At 35.2% G+C, this 9,907-nt stretch overlaps 1 non-coding gene across 1 annotated transcript; it reads left to right on the top strand.

The window, feature by feature from the left end:
• The first annotated feature begins 5,059 nt into the window (after positions 1-5,059).
• Positions 5,060-5,167, top strand: LOC112781777 (small nucleolar RNA R71). The gene has a single exon (XR_003192537.1). It is a non-coding gene; the product is annotated as a small nucleolar RNA R71 (small nucleolar RNA).
• The last annotated feature ends 4,740 nt before the right edge of the window (positions 5,168-9,907 follow it).

The raw sequence follows: 9,907 nt of genomic DNA on the forward strand, positions 1-9,907 counted from the left end.
CTGATTTTTGCTCAAGTCTCTCAATTTCAGTCAGAAAATATCTGAAATCACAGAAAAACACACAAACTCATAGTAAAGTCCAGAAATGTGAATTTAACATAAAAACTAATGAAAACATCCCTAAAAGTAACTAGATCCTACTAAAAACAATGCCAAAAAGCGTATAAATTATCCGCTCATCACAACACCAAACTTAAATTGTTGCTTGTCCCCAAGCAACTGAAAATTAAATAGGGTAAAAAGAAGAGAATATACTATAAATTCCAAACTATCAATGAAACATAGCTCCAATCAAAAGAGCGGGACTTATAGCTTTTTGCCTCTTGAATAGTTTTGGCATCTCACTTTATCCATTGAGGTTCAGAATGATTGGCATCTATAGGAACTTAGAGTTCAGATAGTGTTATTGATTCTCCTAGTTTAGTATGATGATTCTTGAACACAGCTATTTTATGAGTCTTGGCCATGGCCCTAAGCACTTTGTTTTCCAGTATTACCACCGGATACATAAATGCCACAGACACATAATTGGGTGAACCTTTTCAGATTGTGACTCAGCTTTGCTAAAGTCCCCAATTAGAGGTGTCCAGGGTTCTTAAGCACACTCTTTTTTTGCTTTGGACCTTGACTTTAACCGCTCAGTCTCAAGTTTTCACTTGACACCTTCACGCCACAAGCACATGGTTAGGGACAGCTTGGTTTAGCCGCTTAGACCAGGATTTTATTCCTTTAGGCCCTCCTATCCACTGATGCTCAAAGCCTTGGGATCCTTTTTATTTTCCCTTGCCTTTTGGTTTTAAGGGTTATTGGCTTTTTGCTCTTGCCTCTTGGTTTTAAGAGCTTTTGGCTTTTTCTGCTTGCTTTTTCTTTTTCTTTTTTTCTATTTTTTTCGCCTATTTTATTTTTATTTTTTTTTTCTGCAAGCTTTGTTCTTTGCTGCTTTTTCTTGCTTCAAGAATCATTTTTATGATTTTTCAGATTATCAAATAACATGTCTCCTAGTCATCATTCTTTCAAGAGCCAACATATTTAACATTCTTAAACAACAACTTCAAAAGACATATGCACTGTTCAAACATACATTCAGAAAACAAGAAGCATTGTCACCACATCAATATAATTAAACTAAGTTCAAGGATAAATTCGAAACTCATGTACTTCTTGTTCTTTTGAATTAAAACATTTTTCATTTAAGAGAGGTGATGGATTCATAGGACATTCATAACTTTAAGACATAGTTACTAACTACTAATGATCATGTAATGAAGACACAAACATAGATAAGCACATAACATAGAAAACGAAAAACAGAAGAAATAAGAACAAGGAATGAATCCACCTTAGTGATGGTGGCGTTTCCTTCTTGAGGAACCAATGATGTCCTTGAGCTCTTCTATGTCTCTTCCTTGTTTTTGTTGCTCCTCCCTCATTGCTTTTTGATCTTCTCTTATTTCATGAAGGATGATGGAGTGCTCTTGATGTTCCACCCTTAGTTGTCCCATATTGGAACTTAATTCTCCTAGGGAGGTGTTGATTTGCTCCCAATAGTTTTGTGGAGGAAAGTGCATTTGAGGCATCTCCGGGATCTCATGGTGATGAGCTTCATGCGCCTCTTGAGCTCCATGAATGGGCTCTCTTGCTTGCTCCATCTTTTTCTTAGTGATGGGCTTGTCCTCTTTAATGAGGATATCTCCCTCTATGTCAATCCCAGCCGAATTGCATAGGTGGCAAATGAGGTGAGGAAAGGCTAACCTTGCCATAGTGGAGGACTTGTCAGCCACCTTGTAGAGTTCTTGAGGTATAATCTCATGAACTTCCACCTCTTCTCCAATCATGATGCTATGGATCATGATGGCCCGGTCTATAGTAACTTCAGACCGGTTGCTAGTGGGAATGATTGAGCATTGAATGAACTCCAACCATCCTTTAGCTACAGGCTTGAGGTCCAATCTTCTTAGTTGAACCGGCTTGCCTTTGGAGTCAATCTTCCATTGAGCTCCTTCTACACATATGTCCATAAGGACTTGGTCCAACCTTTGATCAAAGTTGACTCTCCTTGTGTAGGGGCGTGCGTTCTCTTCCATGTTTGGCAAGTTGAACGCCAACCTCACATTTTTTGGACTAAAATCTAAGTATTTCCCCCGAACCATTGTAACATAGTTCTTTGGATCCGGGTTCTTACTTTGATCATGGTTCTTGGTGATCCATGCATTGGCATAGAACTCTTGAACCATTAGGATGCCGACTTGTTGGATGGGATTTGTTAGAACTTCCCAACCTCTTCTTTGAATTTCATGTCGGATCTCCGGATACTCATTTCTTTTGAGTTTGAAAGGGACCTCAGGGATCACCTTCTTCTTGGCCACAACATCATAGAAGTGGTCTTGATGAGCTTTGGAGATGAATCTTTCCATCTCCCGTGACTCGGATGTGGAAGCTTTTGTCTTCCCTTTCCCCTTTCTAGAGGATTCTCCGGTCTTAGGTGCCATCAATGGTAATGGAAAAACAAAAAGCTTATGCTTTTACCACACCAAACTTAGAATTTTGCTCACCCTCGAGCAAGAGAAGAAAGAATAGATGAAGAAGAAGAAAAAATGGAGGAGAGGGAGAAGGGGTTGTGTTTCGGCCATGTAGGGTGGGTTTGGGTGGGAAATTGATTTTGAATTTTGAAGGTAGGTGGAGTTTATGAGGTAGGTTTATGGGGAAGAGTGGATGGATGTGAGTGGTGAAGAGGTGATGGGGAAGAGGGATTGAGGTGATTGGTGAAGGGTTTTGGGGAAGAGTGTTTATGGGATTGTGTGAAAGAGGGGTGAGAAGAAGTGAGTGGAGGTAGGTGGGGATCCTGTGGGGTCCACAGATCCTGAGGTGTTCAAGGATTTACAACCTTGCACCAAATTAGGCATGTAAAATGCCCTTGCACACAACTCTGGGCGTTCAGCGCCAGATTGGTGCCCATTTTGGGCGTTCAACACCCATTTGTTGCCCATTTCTGGCGTTGAACGCCAGAACCATGCTTGTTCTGGGCGTTCAGCGCCAGCTCCTCTCCAGGGCGCATTTCTGGCGTTCAGCGCCCAAATAATGCCCATTTTGGGCATTCAGCGCCCAGACACTGCCCATTTTGGGCGTTCAGCGCCAGAACCATGCTCTGTTCTGGCGTTGAATGCCAGGCAGGTGCTTCCTCCAGGGTGTAATTTTTCTTCTGCTGTTTTTGATTCCGTTTTCAATTTCTATATTTATTTTGTGACTCCACATGATCATGAACCTATAAAGACATATAACTAAGAAAAATATTGTTAGATAAATAAAAATTGGGTTGCCTCCCAACAAGCGCTTCTTTAATGTCAATAGCTTGACAGTGGGCTCTCATGGAGCCTCACAGATGTTCAGAGCATTGTTGAGACTCTCCAACACCAAACTTAGAGTTTGGATATGGGAGTTCAACACCAAACTTAGAGTTTAGTTGTGGCCTTCCAACACCAAACTTAGAGTTTAACTGTGGGGGCTTTGTTTGACTCTGCTTTGAGAGAAGCTTTTTCTGCTTCCTCTCCATGGATGCAGAGAGAGATCCTTGAGTTGTAAACACAAGGTTGTCCTCATTCAATTGAAGGATTAATTCTCCTCTGTCCACATCAATCACAACTCTTGCTGTGGCTAGGAAAGGTCTTCCTAGGATGATGGATTCATCCTCTTCCTTTCCAGTATCCAGGACTATGAAATCAGCAGGGATGTAAAGGCCTTCAACCTTTACTAACACGTCCTCTACTTGTCCATAAGCCTGTTTTCTTGAATTGTCTGCCATCTCTAATGAGATTTTAGTAGCTTGCACCCCATAGATTCCCAGTTTCTCTATTACAGAGAGGGGCATGGGGTTTATTCCTGAACCAAGGTCACACAGAGCCTTAAAGATCATGGTGCCTATGGTACAAGGTATTATGAACTTTCCAGGATCCTGTCTCTTCTGAGGCAATGTCAGTTGATCCAAATCACTTAGTTCATTGATGAACAAGGGAGGTTCATCTTTCCAAGTTTCAATACCAAATAATTTGGCATTCAGCTTCATGATTGCACCAAGAAACTTGGCAGTTTGCTCTTCAGTAACATCCTCATTCTCTTCAGAAGAGGAATACTCATCAGAGCTCATGAATGGCATAAGGAGGTTCAATGGAATCTCTATGGTGTCTAGATGAGCCTCAGACTCCTTTGGTTCCTCAGAGGGAAACTCCTTATTGATCACTGGGCGTCCCAGGAGGTCTTCCTCCTTGGGATTCACGTCCTCCTCTCCCTCATTGGGTTCGGCCATTTTGGTTATGTCAATGGCCTTGCACTCTCCTTTTGGATTCTCTTCTGTATTGCTTGGGAGAGTACTAGGAGGGATTTCAGTGATCCTTTTACTCAGCTGGCCCACTTGTGCTTCCAAATTTCTAATGGAAGACCTTGTTTCATTCATGAAACTCACAGTGGCCTTAGATAGATCAGAGACTAAATTTGCTAAGCTAGATGGATTCTGCTCAGAATTCTCTGTCTGTTGCTGAGTGGATGATGGAAAAGGCTTGCTATTGCTAAACCTGTTTCTTCCACCATTATTAAAGCCTTGTTGAGGCTTTTGATCCTTCCATGAGAAATTTGGATGATTTCTCCATGATGGATTATAGGTGTTTCCATAAGGTTCACCCATGTAATTTACCTCTGCTATTGCAGGGTTCTCAGGATCATAAGCTTCTTCTTCAGGAGAAGCCTCTTGAGTACTGTTGGATGCAGCTTGCATTCCATTCAGACTCTGAGAAATCATATTGACTTGCTGAGTCAATATTTTATTCTGAGCCAATATGGCATTCAGAGTATCAATTTCAAGAACTCCCTTCTTCATAGGCGTCCCATTATTCACAGGATTCCTCTCAGAAGTGTACATGAACTGGTTATTAGCAACCATGTCAATGAGTTCTTGAGCTTCTGCAGGCGTTTTCTTTAGGTGAATGGATCCACCTGCAGAAGTATCCAATGACATCTTTGATAACTAAGACAGACCATCATAGAATATATCCAAGATGGTCCATTCTGAAAGCATGTCAGAAGGACACTTTTTGGTCAGCTGCTTGTATCTTTCCCAAGCTTCGTAGAGGGATTCACCATCTTTTTGTTTGAAGGTTTGAACATCCACTCTAAGCTTGCTCAGCTTTTGAGGAGGAAAGAACTTGGCTAAGAAAGCCGTGACCAGCTTATCCCAAGAGTTCAGGCTGTCTTTGGGTTGAGAGTCCAACCATATTTTAGCTCTGTCTCTTACAGCAAAAGGAAAAAGCATGAGCCTGTAGACTTCAGGATCTACTCCATTAGTCTTAACAGTATCACAGATCTGCAAGAATTCAGTTAAGAACTGAAAAGGATCTTCAGATGGAAGTCCGTGAAACTTGCAGTTCTGCTGCATTAGAGAAACTAGCTGAGGTTTCAGCTCAAAATTGTTTGCTCCAATGGTAGATAGAGATGCTTCTTCCATGTAAATTGGAATTAGATGCAGTAAAGTCACCAAGCATTCTCCTTGCATTATTATTATTTTCTGCTGCCATCTCCTCTTCCTGTTTGAAAATTTCTGAAAGGTGCTTGCTGGTTTGTTGTAATTCAGCTTCTCTTAGTTTTTTCTTCAGAGTCCTTTCAGGTTCTGGATCTGTTTCAACAAGAATATTCTTGTCCTTGCTCTTGCTCATATGACAAAGAAGAGGGCACAGAAAAATAATAATAATAGAGATCCTTTTTTTTTTTTGAGTGAGGGAGAGATGTTAGTAGATGAATAAACAAATAGAAGGAGATGAGAGAGAAGAGAATTTTCGAAAATTATTTTTGAAAAAGGAGTTAGTGATTTTCGAAAATAGTTTTTGAAAAAGGTTAGTAATTTTCGAAAATTAAAATAAAAAATTAAAATAATTAGTTAATTAAAAAGAGATTTTGAAAAAGGGGAAAGATATTTTCGAAAATGAGAGAGAGAGAGTTAGTTAGGTGGTTTAGAAAAAGATAAGAAACAAACAAAAAGTTAGTTAGTTAGTTGAAACAAATTTGAAAATCAATTTTGAAAAGATAAGAAGTTAGGAAGTTAGAAAAGATATTTTTGAAAAGATATGATTGAAATTAGTTTTGAAAAAGATTTGATTTTTAAAATCACAATTAATGACTTGATTCACAAGAAATCACAAGATATGATTCTAGAACTTAAAGTTTGAAACTTTCTTAACAAGTAAGTAACAAACTTGAAATTTTTGAATCAAAACATTAATTGGTGATGTTATTTTCGAAAATTTGATATAAAAATAAGAAAAATATTTTTGAAAAATGTTTTTAGAATTTTCGAAAATAACTAAGAAAATTGAAAAAGATTTGATTTTTGAAAAAGATTTTGAAAAAGATAATATTTTTAAATTGAAAATTTGATTTGACTCATAAAAACAACTAGATTTTAAAAATTTTTTAAAAGGTCAAATCTAATTTTCGAATTTATGAGAGAGAAAAAGGGAAAGATATTTTTTTTTATTTTTGAATTTTTAATGAAGAGAGAGAAAAACAAGAAAAATGATGCAATGCATGAGAATTTTAGATCAAAACATGTGATGCATGCAAGAATGCTATGAATGTCAAGATGAACACCAAGAACACTATGAATGTTAAGATGAACACCAAGAACATATTTTTGAAAAATTTTTAATGCAAGAAAAACAAGCAAGACACCAAACTTAGAATTCTTTAATGCTTAGACACTAAGAATTCAAGAATGCATATGAAAAACAAGAAAAGACACAAAACATGCAAATGCAAAGATCAAACAAGAAGACTTACCAAGAACAACTTGAAGATCATGAAGAACACTATGAATGCATGAATTTTCAAAAAAAAATACAAGATGCACATGCAATTGACACCAAACTTATAACATGACTCAAGACTCAAACAAGAAACACAAAAAATATTTTTGATTTTTATGATTTTCTAATTTTTTTGTATTTTTTCGAAAATTCTTTGAAAAAGAAAAATAAGGATTCCAAAATTTTTAATATGAATTCCAAGAATCTTATGTTCTTAATCTAAAGCTCCAATCAAAGGGTCAGACATGGCTTAATAGCCAGTCAAGCTTTAGAATGGATTTACATCCATTGAGGTGATTAGTTGAAGACCAATCCCAAAGGAGTTTGGGTATGGCTTTTCAGCCAGATAGGATTCAACATGTTACCATGAAACTCTTGAAATCACAGAAAAACACACAAACTCATAGTAAAGTCCAGAAATGTGAATTTAACATAAAAACTAATGAAAACATCCCTAAAAGTAACCAGATCCTACTAAAAACATACTAAAAACAATGCCAAAAAGCGTATAAATTATCCGCTCATCATTCTACTTGCAGTTTTTTTTGTAAAAGTTAAAGGTACTTTTAAAAATACCTAAAAAAACTTTTTAAAATTAACTTGTGCTAATCAAAATTTAAAAGTCTAATATAACCTTATATAATAATAAATATCTAAAATTACCCTTATTAACACCAAATTTTCTAATTTTGTTTATTTTTTTTCCTACAATTTTTGCCCTTTGAGTTCTTATATATCTTTCACCCTAACATTCAGAAACTCCAATGCAGAGTGCAGACACATCTCCATCACACATCATGTATGTTCTATCTACTTGTATTTTTTTTTCCTCTTCTTTTTGTATTTCTCTAGTATGTTTTTTCTTCTAACTATCCCCATTTCCTTATATTATAAAATCAAATTCTTTTTCTCTTAATTTTTTTTTAATATATTTTTGACGTGAAATCAAACCCATGTTGTTTGGCCTGTAATTAACTAAGAAAGTTCTAATAAAATTCTTTTTCTCTTAACTTTTTTATATATTTTTGGTGTGAAATCAAACACGTGTTGTTTTTCCCATAATAAACTAAGAATATTCTAAAGCTTGTGCTTTGAAAAAGCCAAAAATGCTTAAGAAATTAAATATACGAAGAGGAATTAGTTTCTTTTTCATACTTGAGCTAATGAATAAGGATCTAATTCTCTTTTAAAATTACAAGTTTAATCTTAAAATACAAGATAAATATTAAAAAATTATATGAACTTATATATTATTAAATGTGTATCCGTGATGATTTAGGTTAGCATTGAAGCAATAATAATATTAAAGTGATCACTTTTTGCAATTGAAAAATCGTTTATTGTTTTTCATAATTTTTTCTTGTAAGTGATGTTAATTAATTTTATAATATATGTTGTTTTTCATGTGCCTTTTAGTTAAAATCCTTTTTGCTTTTGTCTACACATACAGTGATTTCATGCTTGTTATATGGTATACTTGTATACATCTCTTTGATAATGAGCTAATAAAATAATAAGTATGTAACATATTTGACATAAAAAATTATAATTCTCTTTGTTTTTAATATTTTAATTCTTGTATGAATTTATGGAATAATTTTTTTTTGTCCATGATAAGATTTAATGGATACAACAATTAATCTGATCATAACTGAAGAGTAAAATAACAGAAAAAAATTATACAATAGAACAAAAATTTAGTAGATGTATTTTATATTTTGTATGTAAAAAATATTGAAATTGGTAGCAAACCAGATACACATTTTGATACCAAAAGATGAAAATAATTGATAACTGAATTAACAAAAACTACAAAAAAATAAAAAATTGTGAGAGAAGGGTATGATGTTTGAGTGAAGTTGCTATCATGCAGTAGGGTTGAAAAAGTTTTTCACATAAAACATGATTTTGAATTTTTTTTATATGCATAGTTGTGTTTTGCAAGAGTTTCGAGTAAAACTACTTTTTACTGATTTTGAGTGTTATGTGTAAAAACAATTAAATTGTGCTCCATTTCAACTGCACTCAAATAGTTGGACTTTCTTAAAATATTTTGAGATTTTAACTGATTTTCTCGAAATAAAACCCTCGGTGAAGTTGTTTTTTGTACTTTTCTAGGCTAAAGGGATTTGGGTGAATCTAAATAGATCTCCTGATTTAGGAATTTTTGAACTATATAAATTCTCTTTTAAAAATTTCAAAAAAATATTTTTGAAAGTTAAAGTCATAGAAGAAGATTTTTCCTTTTCTTTGGATGAACATTTGAGTGAAAACTTTTCCTTTTACTGGTGTTCATAGCCACTGCATGAGTTAGGGTCCAAAAAATTAATACTAGAAATGAATGTATAATAGAGTTTTTGTTGAAAGGAATTAAAATAGATAAGTTAATATCTGTGTCAGAACTGTTTCCCTAGGAGGAAAACAGGGGGTCCGTGGTGAAATACCTTGGTAAGATTGATAAATATGATTTATTTTAAAAATAATTGTATTTGACTATTTTAAGAATTCGATTTTGGTTTTTGTAGGTGGAAAGTACCCAGGTGTTACTGCTGCTAGTTTAAGAGCTTGCCTCAAAAGCAAGAATGTGGAAGGGTCTTCGTCTAACTTTGTTAGAGGAAATGGGGAGGGGAAAGTTAACCAACCACCCTCGAAAAAGAAACCAATGGTCTTCAAAAAAGGACGACAGACTTAGCCATGGATGATGCGAATGACGACTTATATGGTGGAATGAAAGAAATTCCTTTAGAAGAACTAACTGTTTTTGTGAGTAATCAAGAAAAATTGTATTGGTTTTCAGATGGGGTGATGAAATCTCATTGTGGGATCACAATTTTCCTTTTATGGTGGTAGTTGATGAAGCTTTTCAGTCAATATCTGATGTGACACTAGTCAAGAAAGTCGGTGATATTGGTATCGACCAATGTCTACAAGTATGTATAAGTATGGCTTTGTGAATAATAGCCATAAACTTGAATTATAACACACTTTTTTGTTGGGTAGTTGCTCGGTTTTTGTTTGGCGAGTATTGGCCGAAGTCAAGAGGAGAAACATAAAAATATTTT

Source organism: Arachis hypogaea, chromosome 19, assembly GCF_003086295.3.
Source record: "Arachis hypogaea cultivar Tifrunner chromosome 19, arahy.Tifrunner.gnm2.J5K5, whole genome shotgun sequence".
NCBI lineage: Eukaryota > Viridiplantae > Streptophyta > Magnoliopsida > Fabales > Fabaceae > Arachis > Arachis hypogaea.